The 9,759-nt window shown below is 47.2% G+C and overlaps 1 long non-coding RNA gene across 1 annotated transcript; it reads left to right on the top strand.

Annotated features, from left to right (window-relative positions):
• Window positions 1-1,701: 1,701 nt before the first annotated feature.
• LOC119451001 (uncharacterized) lies at window positions 1,702-7,440 on the top strand. Its single transcript, XR_005191600.2, has 3 exons — window positions 1,702-1,779; window positions 2,925-3,079; window positions 4,438-7,440. It is a non-coding gene; the product is annotated as an uncharacterized LOC119451001 (long non-coding RNA).
• The last annotated feature ends 2,319 nt before the right edge of the window (window positions 7,441-9,759 follow it).

Here is a 9,759-nt window from a genome sequence, read left to right as displayed (position 1 = left end):
TCAAACTTCCCGCACGCCCGCGGGCGCAGCCGCCACCTGACCGTCGCTATCTTGGGCTTGTTTTGTAGCTGGTTTCTTTGTGAGCATTTTGCGCCACTTCAAAATGACTTCGCTCAAGCTGAACGGATTGGCGCCGCTCAAGCTGAAGCCTCGCCGCTTTCCCGAAGGGTGGTTGCAGGCCTCTGATTGGGCGGAGCGCGCACTCGCAAGACAAGTCCCCCCTACCCGTTTCGCCCCTCCCGTTGGCTGGCGCGAGTGACCGAGGTGGCCATTTTGTTTTTATTTGTGTTTTGCGCGCGCCGCTATCAGTCCTTCATTGCTCCCGTTTCGGTCGTCTGCTACGCCTTGCATTCATGCGGCTCACGCACATTTTTTTCATATTACGGTGATATGTCAGGAGACGCTCGCTTAAAGAAGACGCGCAAGTCTTGCGGGAAAAACTAAAGTGTCCATGGACGCACGGCTGAAGATCGCGGATGATGGCGCGCTGACGGAACGACCTTTTGTTGCATTCGAAGAGGAGCATTCTACCGAGGAACGGCCAGAACCACCTGTTGCGTCTGACTCACATTCTACCGACGCGTTGATTCCGCTGGGCCTAGCTGCATTACATCTGGTGCCATCGGATCGACAGCCGGCACATCCAGCGGCATCCAAGACCGCATTGACATGGCGTTAGAAGCACAGATAGGAAAATGAAGTTTCCCATGTTATATTCATAGCACGTTCTGAATATAATGGGTAGGGTTTTTTAAGCTCGTAACTACAAAAAAGAAGTGCTTATATAGTTTTGTTAGTGTCTCCTGTGTAATGTAAGGGTATTATGCATTTCTTACTTCTGTGCTGAACTAAGCACACTTTTTTCACATGACATGAAAATGCAACATCAAGTAAAGCACCTTGTACTTGGACTCAATGTGCATTAAAAAGCTGTCGCAGTTTTCACCCCGAAAGGCGAAGCATCATTGCGATAGCAACTTAGTAGAGAGCTATACGGAGTAAGGATAGTAGTTTTATTCCGCTGTACAACTTGGACATGCAGCAGCACACCGCAACACACAGCACTGTTGTCGACGCCATCGGCGTTTTGCCGGCGTTCGCACAAAATGCGTGCGGCGTTGGTGACTGTTGCCGGGAGCCTCTGATATAAATAGGCACTTGGTGCCGCAGCTAAACGTCGCCTCCCTCCCTGAGCCCCCCCCCCCCCCCCCCCCACGGCCTTTCGTGCGTCAGAAGAAGGGCGCGTTTGCTCTACATATATTGTGATTGTAAAGGAGGAAAGAGACGCCTACCTGCAGCCCTTAAGGGAGCACAGCGCAGAACGCGCGTTTGTTCTCCGCCGTGCGTTCACTCCCCGTGAAGCGCGCGTCCCTCGCCCCTTTCACTCGCACATACAGCGTTCGGCGGCGCGCGGCTACGATTTCATCTCCATTGACTACATACGGAACCTGACGGCGACGGCGACGCCGACGGCAGAAATCTGCTTTGGAGTGTCCATATAATTGCTATCGAATAATAACTCTGGGTAGTCTGTATTCACCTGGAGCCATCCCCTCCTGCTATGTTGTCTTCGTAGCCCAGTATTTCTTTGGGACATTAAACCACATCAATAAATCCCGAAGTACAGCATTACCAGGATGCAATTTTGCCCACGTTTACAACATAGTAGAGTGACGCCAAGTGTTTGCCTTTTGTATGCAGCGACCGGTACTATTCCTGAGGTGGTTTCCATTCACACCAACGATGTGCACGGTGATGCAGCAGCACACAGTGCAGCCGGTAACGTCCACCAATTGCTCGAGGCACTATGGATTGCAGTCATTTTAACGAAAAGGCAGGAGCATTCCCTGTGCATCAACAACCTCTAGGCGGATATATTTCACGGTCTGGTGCTGCCAGATTAGAGGGATGCTTAGCGATCACTCTTAGAAAAGGTTGCACTCATTGTTGCTTATCTTGTCTCCAAACAAAAATCATCACGAATCCTGCATGCAATTCCCTTTCTTTAACGCTGTGCACCCGGTACTTCTTGGTCACGAACTGCATGCACATCAGCACAACATAGTATTCTTGACAGGAACGTAGTGAGCTCATAATTTCAAGAAAGGAATGCAAGCAATAATACTGATGACAATTATTGTTCGGGGACAAGATACACCCTTTGCTTGGAGTGTAGAAAACCCAAAATTAAGTGTGCACAAATGAGTTCGCAATCACAGCAAAACTGTGAAATCTTCTAAGTGGTGGCAGAGCTTATAATAGACAAAACTAATAGAGGCATTTGGGTGTCTTTAGATGCACAGCATGCAGGGATCTTTACTGCAACAAAGAACATGTTTGATTGCATTCTTTCAAGCATAGATAAAGGGTCATCACAGCTGCGGTAAGCCCTGCACGGTAGGTGCATGTAGGAACAAGGCATGCACCTGCCGCCCAATGGAAGCTGGTGCTGCATGCAACTTTGCCTCGGCAACCAAGGAAGGAATTGACCTACAGCAAAGTAAAATTGACTTTTGCAAAGAGTACACCAACCAGTGGGTGCATTGTAGGTCTGTAACAAGCTTAATGCATCTTCAGTATCATCTGGGTGTAAAGATCAGCTATTCTGAGAAGCAGGGACTGGTTATTGCTTCGAATTCCCCACCGTTTTTGCAATGTTTGCCGGTTTACTAATACTTTGCACAAAGCACACAATTTACACATTGGACTTCTTTGTTTCTTACTTCCAAACCTGCGATGGGCCCTTTACATGGACATAGAGCATTTCTTTCATTGATTGGGCTGTTAACTTTCCGGCAGCGCTTTAGTGTCATATAATGCGTGCAGTGCATATGCATGCTGGGCTTGGGGAGCTGAAAGGAAAAGCAGTGCAGTACTGTCGCCAATTAGAGGGCAGATCACAAATACCGACGATTAAATTCCAGTTATGCCATCGGACGGTTCCTCATCATCGCACGCTGTCAGCTCTGGCACGGTGGTCGCTGTCATCATGATCCTGGTGCTCGTAGTTGCCGTTGGCGTGTGGCTGCTGTATGCATACCGCAACCCCCAGACGCCTGCTGGACAGCTCCTCATCAAGGTGAGTCCCTCAACAGCCCACTTTCAAGAGTACAGTAGAAACCCGCTGTTACGTTCCTGGGTGCTGCATTTTCCTGGCTGTTACGTCGTTTTTCGGCCGGTCCCGGCATCGCTTCCATAGGACCCATGGTAACCCAACTGTTGCGTCGCAACTGTGGGATCGTTCCCGCATCATGCAATTTGAACTGCCACCCAGCGCCGGCTCAAGCCACCATGTGACTTTTCATGTCGCTTGGCTTGGTGGCTTGACGATGGGATTGGCCGCCCAAAGTGCCGGAGGCGACACCTATGACGTATTGTCGGGAGTTCACTCCGGCGGCGGCCGCGTGGGCGCCGTATCTTGAACGCAATCTGCGACAAGGAAAAAGTGCATGCCTGCGTGGCATTGTACTCTGGCATCAACGATCTGCATTTGGGGCACGCGTCTAGGCAGTGTAGGCGCATCAGCGGCTCGTAGCTTTGTGTGTGCTGTGTGTTCTCAGCGCTCAGTTTGCGTTGAAGTGATAGAAAGCACAAAGGTCGCATCGCTTGCAGCTGCTGCGGCACTGACATCATGCTAGTTAATATAATAGTTAATTAGCGAATGTTTACAAGTTTATATGGACGTTAATACTACTATCCTTACCTTGTATACCTGTCTACTAATTTGCTATTGAAATCGATGCTTCGGCTTTCGGGCGAAACTGCGACTTTTATTCAAACGTAATAATTAAAAAAAATTTTGTGCAGTTCACCACCACTCTCGTTTCTAAATTTTTCCTGTTTCTTGGCTCTTGCGTTTCCTGGATATTACGTGAAACCGTGAAAAACGTATCAGCAGGGTTATACTGTGTTCAGTGTTGTGCTGAGTGCATTTGTTTGGTTCTAGCACAATGGCAGTCGTAATCCTGAAGCCATATGATCAATCTTGTATGCGTTCACGCCAGAATTAATCAAGAGGCACATTGTACAATGAAGCATCTGATAAGATGCCCAACACATATTCAAGTTGAGTGCTCCGGGTGTTTCAGTTTTACACCTGCAAAAGAAACTCATACACTCATGCCATCATTCATTCACGACTGTATTTGCTGAACAATAATTCTAGTTTCAGTGGGGCAAAATGGACTGCAGTTGGGAGACTGTGTTTAGTGAAACTTTCTTGCAATGAATGTTTGATGGTTTAGACGTTGGGTTCAGTTGCGGCTCTGTCACTTTCTCTACGAGCATCTGTAAGGCCTGCTGCCGAAGCCGAGCACGATTGCGGGACATGTTTTTCGGCAAAATCGGCTGCGCAAAGCACGAGACGCTTATTGTGTTGCACCGTTTCATCATCTGTGAACATGTCTTGTGTGCCTAAATACTCTTCCTTGCCTGCAGTATCGTCCGAGCCAGTGGAGGCTCCATGGTGAAGCCCGCTACACGGCCGCCACCTCGGTCCATATCTGAGGAAGCTGTCCAACGGCCAACGACTTTGATAACAATGTCGTGACCTCAGGAGCCGGGGTAATGACATTGAAAGGAGGAGCGAGTTCTTCCCTTGGAGTCGTCGGCTCTGCCGGCTTCAAGCACTGACCCATCTGTTCAGCTCTCCCCCTCCTTCCCCTCTTCTATTCACTTCCCTCTGTTGTGCTTGGACTCGTCTGTGCAGCAGGCAAACATGTCGTGGCATCTTTTACTTTGGGCAGTCAATGGAGAAAGACGCAACCAGTGGGCTGCCTTCTCTGTTGATCATTTGTTTTGAGAATAGTTGTAGTTTCTGTGGGCAGCAAAAGCAGGCATGACAAACGAAAGGTATGGGTTCACACCCCTCCCTTTCAGCACTGTCAAGTATAGTAACACCTTGTTAATACGTACCTGCTTAATAAGTAATTCTGGTTTAAATATAGTGGTGACGGATCCCCCGCCCTGTCACCATTGAACCTAATGTATTGGCTGACTGCTTAAACCGTAGTCGCTTAACACATTCGAAATGGGTAGTGCGTAGTATTTACTTAATTTTTCAGCGCATACAAGCATGGACTCTGAAATGGCACACGCGCCGACCATAAATAGCAAAATTGCGACGCACGGGCCTTTTCCAGACTACAGTTGCCACCGATAGTGACATCAAAACACGGTAGCCAGGACGTGTTTCCTGCTCCCAATGCTTCGCGCACTTCCACCTCATCGTCATGGATGACGATGTGCATACCTGATCCACGTTCTCTGCCAACTACGTATTAAGGAGGTTTTCCTGTACTTTGACGAGGCATACAGCAGAAATGCGCTGCCAACAAGTGTTAGTTAATTCAGTGAGAAATTATGCCGAATGGCATGTCGCAAGATGCATGTCTCGTTTATAGTGATCAATAATGAATATGGCTCAGCGCTTGAGGTGTTCAGTGTTGAGCTAGTGGCCTAAAGCGTCCAGTGCGAACCTGTTGCTCATTGTAAAATGCTTGCCATTTTCACTTGACTTCAGCTGCCATATACTTTAGGGGCACTCTGCTTTAACCATGGCCCTCAATCGACTGGAGTGTTGTGCGGAACAGAGCTTGCTTGCTCTTACTCAAGGGGAATCTCTTGCAAACTAACTGCAGTAAGTTGTCTACCCTGTTACAACGAGGGCCCACCACAAGGTTAACTGGACACTGACCCATTACTTCAACAGGTTTTTGACAACATGCTGGCAACAATGGGCTTAGTTTTAGGGCAGTGTTGTAGCGTCTGTCACGCAATTCCAGCTGTATGGGTGTTAGGGCACCGCAAGAGCTGGCACCTTTCATTAGTGGAATTCAATTCTCGGATATTCCTAATCGGGCAGTACTTCCAAGTCCCTGAGTGGATAGCATGTGTAAATGCCCACACAACTTCTCACTGCTTGCTTCTCCTACGTGCTGCTATGTCTTGGCTGCTATGTCATGATAATGTCATGAGTGGTGGTCTCGCACAGGGAAGAGAGCAAGCAATTCGTAGTATTGCTGGTGCAGGACGCAATAGATAAAAATTTATGCACCTATCACCGCACATCATTTAACTTCTGTAGTTGGTGGCAGAAAGCTCCTAGGAGTAAAACCCTATACAGTAGACATGCATGGCTCAAACTGAGCAGTCGTGCATGTAGCTGGCTGCAGCAGCTATTTATTGCATTCTTGTCGCAGCTAGCATGCTGCGTGTTGCACCTCTTCATCCACACTGGGAAGTACTCAGCGCTGTAACTAAGGGAAGGGAGATGGTGGCCTCCACACTTTTAAACAGTCCTCAAATTGACACCTCAACTTGGCTCCGGAAACTGGAGGAAAATGCAGTCCTTCATCTGTAGTGGTCCGCACTCCAAAAACTTTCAACATTTTTTTAACTTGGCAGCATCAGCTTCTGTGTGAGAGTGCTGGAGAGTGGAGATCCTGAGGAATTTTCCTTGCAACACCTCCCTGTAGAAATTGCAGGGGAGCGCTGGTGCAAGGCCTCTTTCGGTCAAGAGGCAATGTTGTTTGACCTTAAATACTTGCGACCACTACAAGGTCGGAAGGCTTGATTTGCTTGGAGGCCACTGCTGCACGTACATTCCATTGTGCTCTTGACACAAAAGCTTTGTTTGGGTCTATGTGGTGGGTGTAGCTACACCAGTGTTGAGGTGCAGTGCCTAATCAAACTAACTCAAGGGATAGCTTCACCAAATGGTCCTGAATTTTTTTGGCTGCATGGAGGTGTCTCCCATGTACCACACAAGTCGTGTGACATTGACTGAGGGACTTGGTGAGGATTTTTATAGGTTCACAGAGGTCAACATGGATGCTGCCACTGTTTGTGCCTTCAGCGATTGCTCACAGCTTTTCACCCATAAGCTTCTACACTTTGCTGTGGCCGTTGTCACAGCTGCATGCTTTTGTCTTCGGTGGTCAGCACTTGTCTTTCCAGAATGTTCTTGATACATCATCCGTGCAGCAATTCTCAGTAGCGTGCAGTGGTAGCGATGCAGGGAGATGAAAAGTTGCCACTTGACTGTGAATCAAATTCTGTTAACAGCTCTTGCTGACAGACAGCGAATTGACGAGAATCAAAAGTACAATTACCTCATGTGCTTTGTATAATGTGTTCAGCTTGAAAAAAGAAAGTGTCACAATTCTGTGCTAGCTAAATGATTCAACATTGCACTAGCACTGGCTTCATTGGCACTTTGCACCTTCTGTCATGACTGGCTCATCAGCCATCGCTGTGGTGGGAGCCAACACAGCACACTTAGCTTGGCTGTACCATCGTGTCTGTACTCAATGTGGCGTTTTCTCTGATGATGAAAATTAAGCTACCTCACAGAGGTTACTGCTGTGGACATTGCAACATCCTGCCCCGTGAAGAAAGCTGCTTCAGTAAAACTGCAAGGTTCTGGTCTCTCCCCTACAGGCTGGGAGTCAGTTTTTTGCCGAACATTGGAACCTGACTGCTTTCTTTGTTTTCCAAGCCCAACTTATTTCATTCCCCACCCCTCCCCAATTTACTATTCATAGATATCATTTGGCATGGTATTCAAGGGAGACACAAAATGAGCGGCTCACCGCCTATGCTGGCCAATCTGGCAGTGTAATCTTGTTAAAGGTAAACTGATGTGTTTATCAAATTGCAGATTCAGATTTATCTTGCAGACAGAGCATTACATATCTCAACGGCACTAATTCGGGAAATGCGCGAGGGCGTTGCTGAAAGTTTGCTGTCTCTTCTGTGGGCTGAATCGGCTGTTTCGATTTGTAATGTGAATTCACCTTTAGTCGGCACAGGTGGTTCCGATAACTGTGTCGAAAATGTGGCCATAACGTTCTGCTTTGCACAGCACTCTAAATTTAATTCCAAGACCCAAGGAAGTTGCACAAGTGAATCTCTTCTAGCTGACTTCCTTGCAAGACGAGATGTTGCCATGCTTCCAGAAGTACACCTCTGTGGAGGAACTTGATTGTGCAATTTCAAGTGTCACTATCTGTAGGTTCTTTACAGCCACTTTCATGTGCATTGATCACTTTCGTGACCACGAGACAGAGTTGCATTGTTATCAGAACTGCCTCCAAGATTTGTCTCCATTGACACATATCCGCGTGCTTTTAGTGCTGCAGTAGTTGAGGGCATGCTAAATGACAATCTTTCTTGCAAGAACCTCCTAACCCTGCTATTGGATCTCGCACAACAAAGTGCCTTTCTTGACGTAGCAAGAACAGAGCACAGCTTTCACGACTTTGGTCGCGACTGCTTGTTTCATGCTGCCACAGAGCTTCTCACTGCTTTACCTTGGAACATATGCATTCCTTGCATTCTGCCCTTTCCTGCCCTCGGGCCAGTGCCTGTGCGTTTGAAGGCAGCACTATGTGCACTGTTTGTCTGGTCTCTCCCTACAGGCTGGGAGTCAGTTTTTGCCGAACATTGGGACCTGACTGCTTTCTTTGTTTTCCAAGCCCAACTTGTCTTATTCCCCACCCCTCCCCAATTTACTATTCATAGATATCATTAGGTATGGTATTCAGGGGACACAAAATGAGCGGCTCACCGCCTATGCTGGCCAAACATAGGAAAGAGAGGAAGGGTCAAGAGAATGCACAGAATTGAGAAAGACTGCAGCAACTGGAAAGAGCAGTGTAACAGCTTAGCTGGCACCTCACAGAAGGGCACTTTCATAAGCTGCTAGTAGTACCGACTTTCTCGGTGTCTACCCGGTCTCGGCATGGTTCTGGTCTATGCTTCCTATGCCCTTTTTTTATAAAGCATCTCGCTTCAACATTCCCGACAGTGGTGTTTTCTTTTGGGAAAAACCTAGCAGCTCAGCTTACGAGGCGTTTAACTTTTTTTTTTTATTACTTTGATACGAGGCCGAGAAACTTTCCCTAAGTGCAACGGTGCGCATTTTTTTCTTGCGGCAGTTTTTGTTGTGCGTCAGGCAGAGTGACTTTTTTTTTCTGCGTCCAGTACCTCGCTTGTCCTGTTGTGTCAAAGCTCTTGTCCTGTCAATGAACTACCTTGGCCACTATTTTCTGTCGAGGGGGAGTGTTCTAGAATTCTGACTTACGTTCCTCGCGCATTATTTTACTGTCGTCAAGAGTACACCTCAGTTATGCCTGCTTGTTTTATATCTGTGTTCTCTCCCTGTCTCTTATAATGTTACCTTCTCAGTTTTGACAAAGACATTACTGGGCGTGTTTTTAAGTAGTATGTACATAAGACAATATATGTAGTTATAGTATCATAGTTTATAGTTAAGCCTAAAAATACAACTTGTTAACTTCTTCCCGCCCACATCCTGCCTGTGATGCTCGTTATTGCGTAAACCTGCTTTCTTTCTTTTTGTACTGACGGGTACAGCAACTCTTGAGCAGACTCACAGAAGCAGGCAAGATAGTCTTTTGCATGATCCACAGGCGCACTTTCGCTGTTGAGCATACGGCCTCACTCAGTATTAAGCAAGTCCCCTGCACCGCTGGCAGAAAGGTTATCAAAAATACATTTTGAAACATACCTGCAGCAGGTTGATTCTTCATCTGTCTGCTAAAAAAATGCAGCTTTTTTTAAAAAGACCACGTGTTTCTGATTTTTCATGAGTTTTTGCAGAAATTGAAAAAAGAAAAGGAAAAAGTTGGTGGAAAATCTGTTCTGAATATCATTAAATACCTTGCAAAGAGCTCACTGCAGGCTTAGTTTCTCTTCTAGCAAGCCAACAACGCAGTGAAATCCACTGTCCGTATG

The sequence above is a fragment of the Dermacentor silvarum genome, chromosome 4, assembly GCF_013339745.2.
Source record: "Dermacentor silvarum isolate Dsil-2018 chromosome 4, BIME_Dsil_1.4, whole genome shotgun sequence".
Lineage (NCBI taxonomy): Eukaryota > Metazoa > Arthropoda > Arachnida > Ixodida > Ixodidae > Dermacentor > Dermacentor silvarum.
Note: the sequence above shows the minus strand (reverse complement) of the source record. Positions and strands in the feature narration are given on the sequence as shown.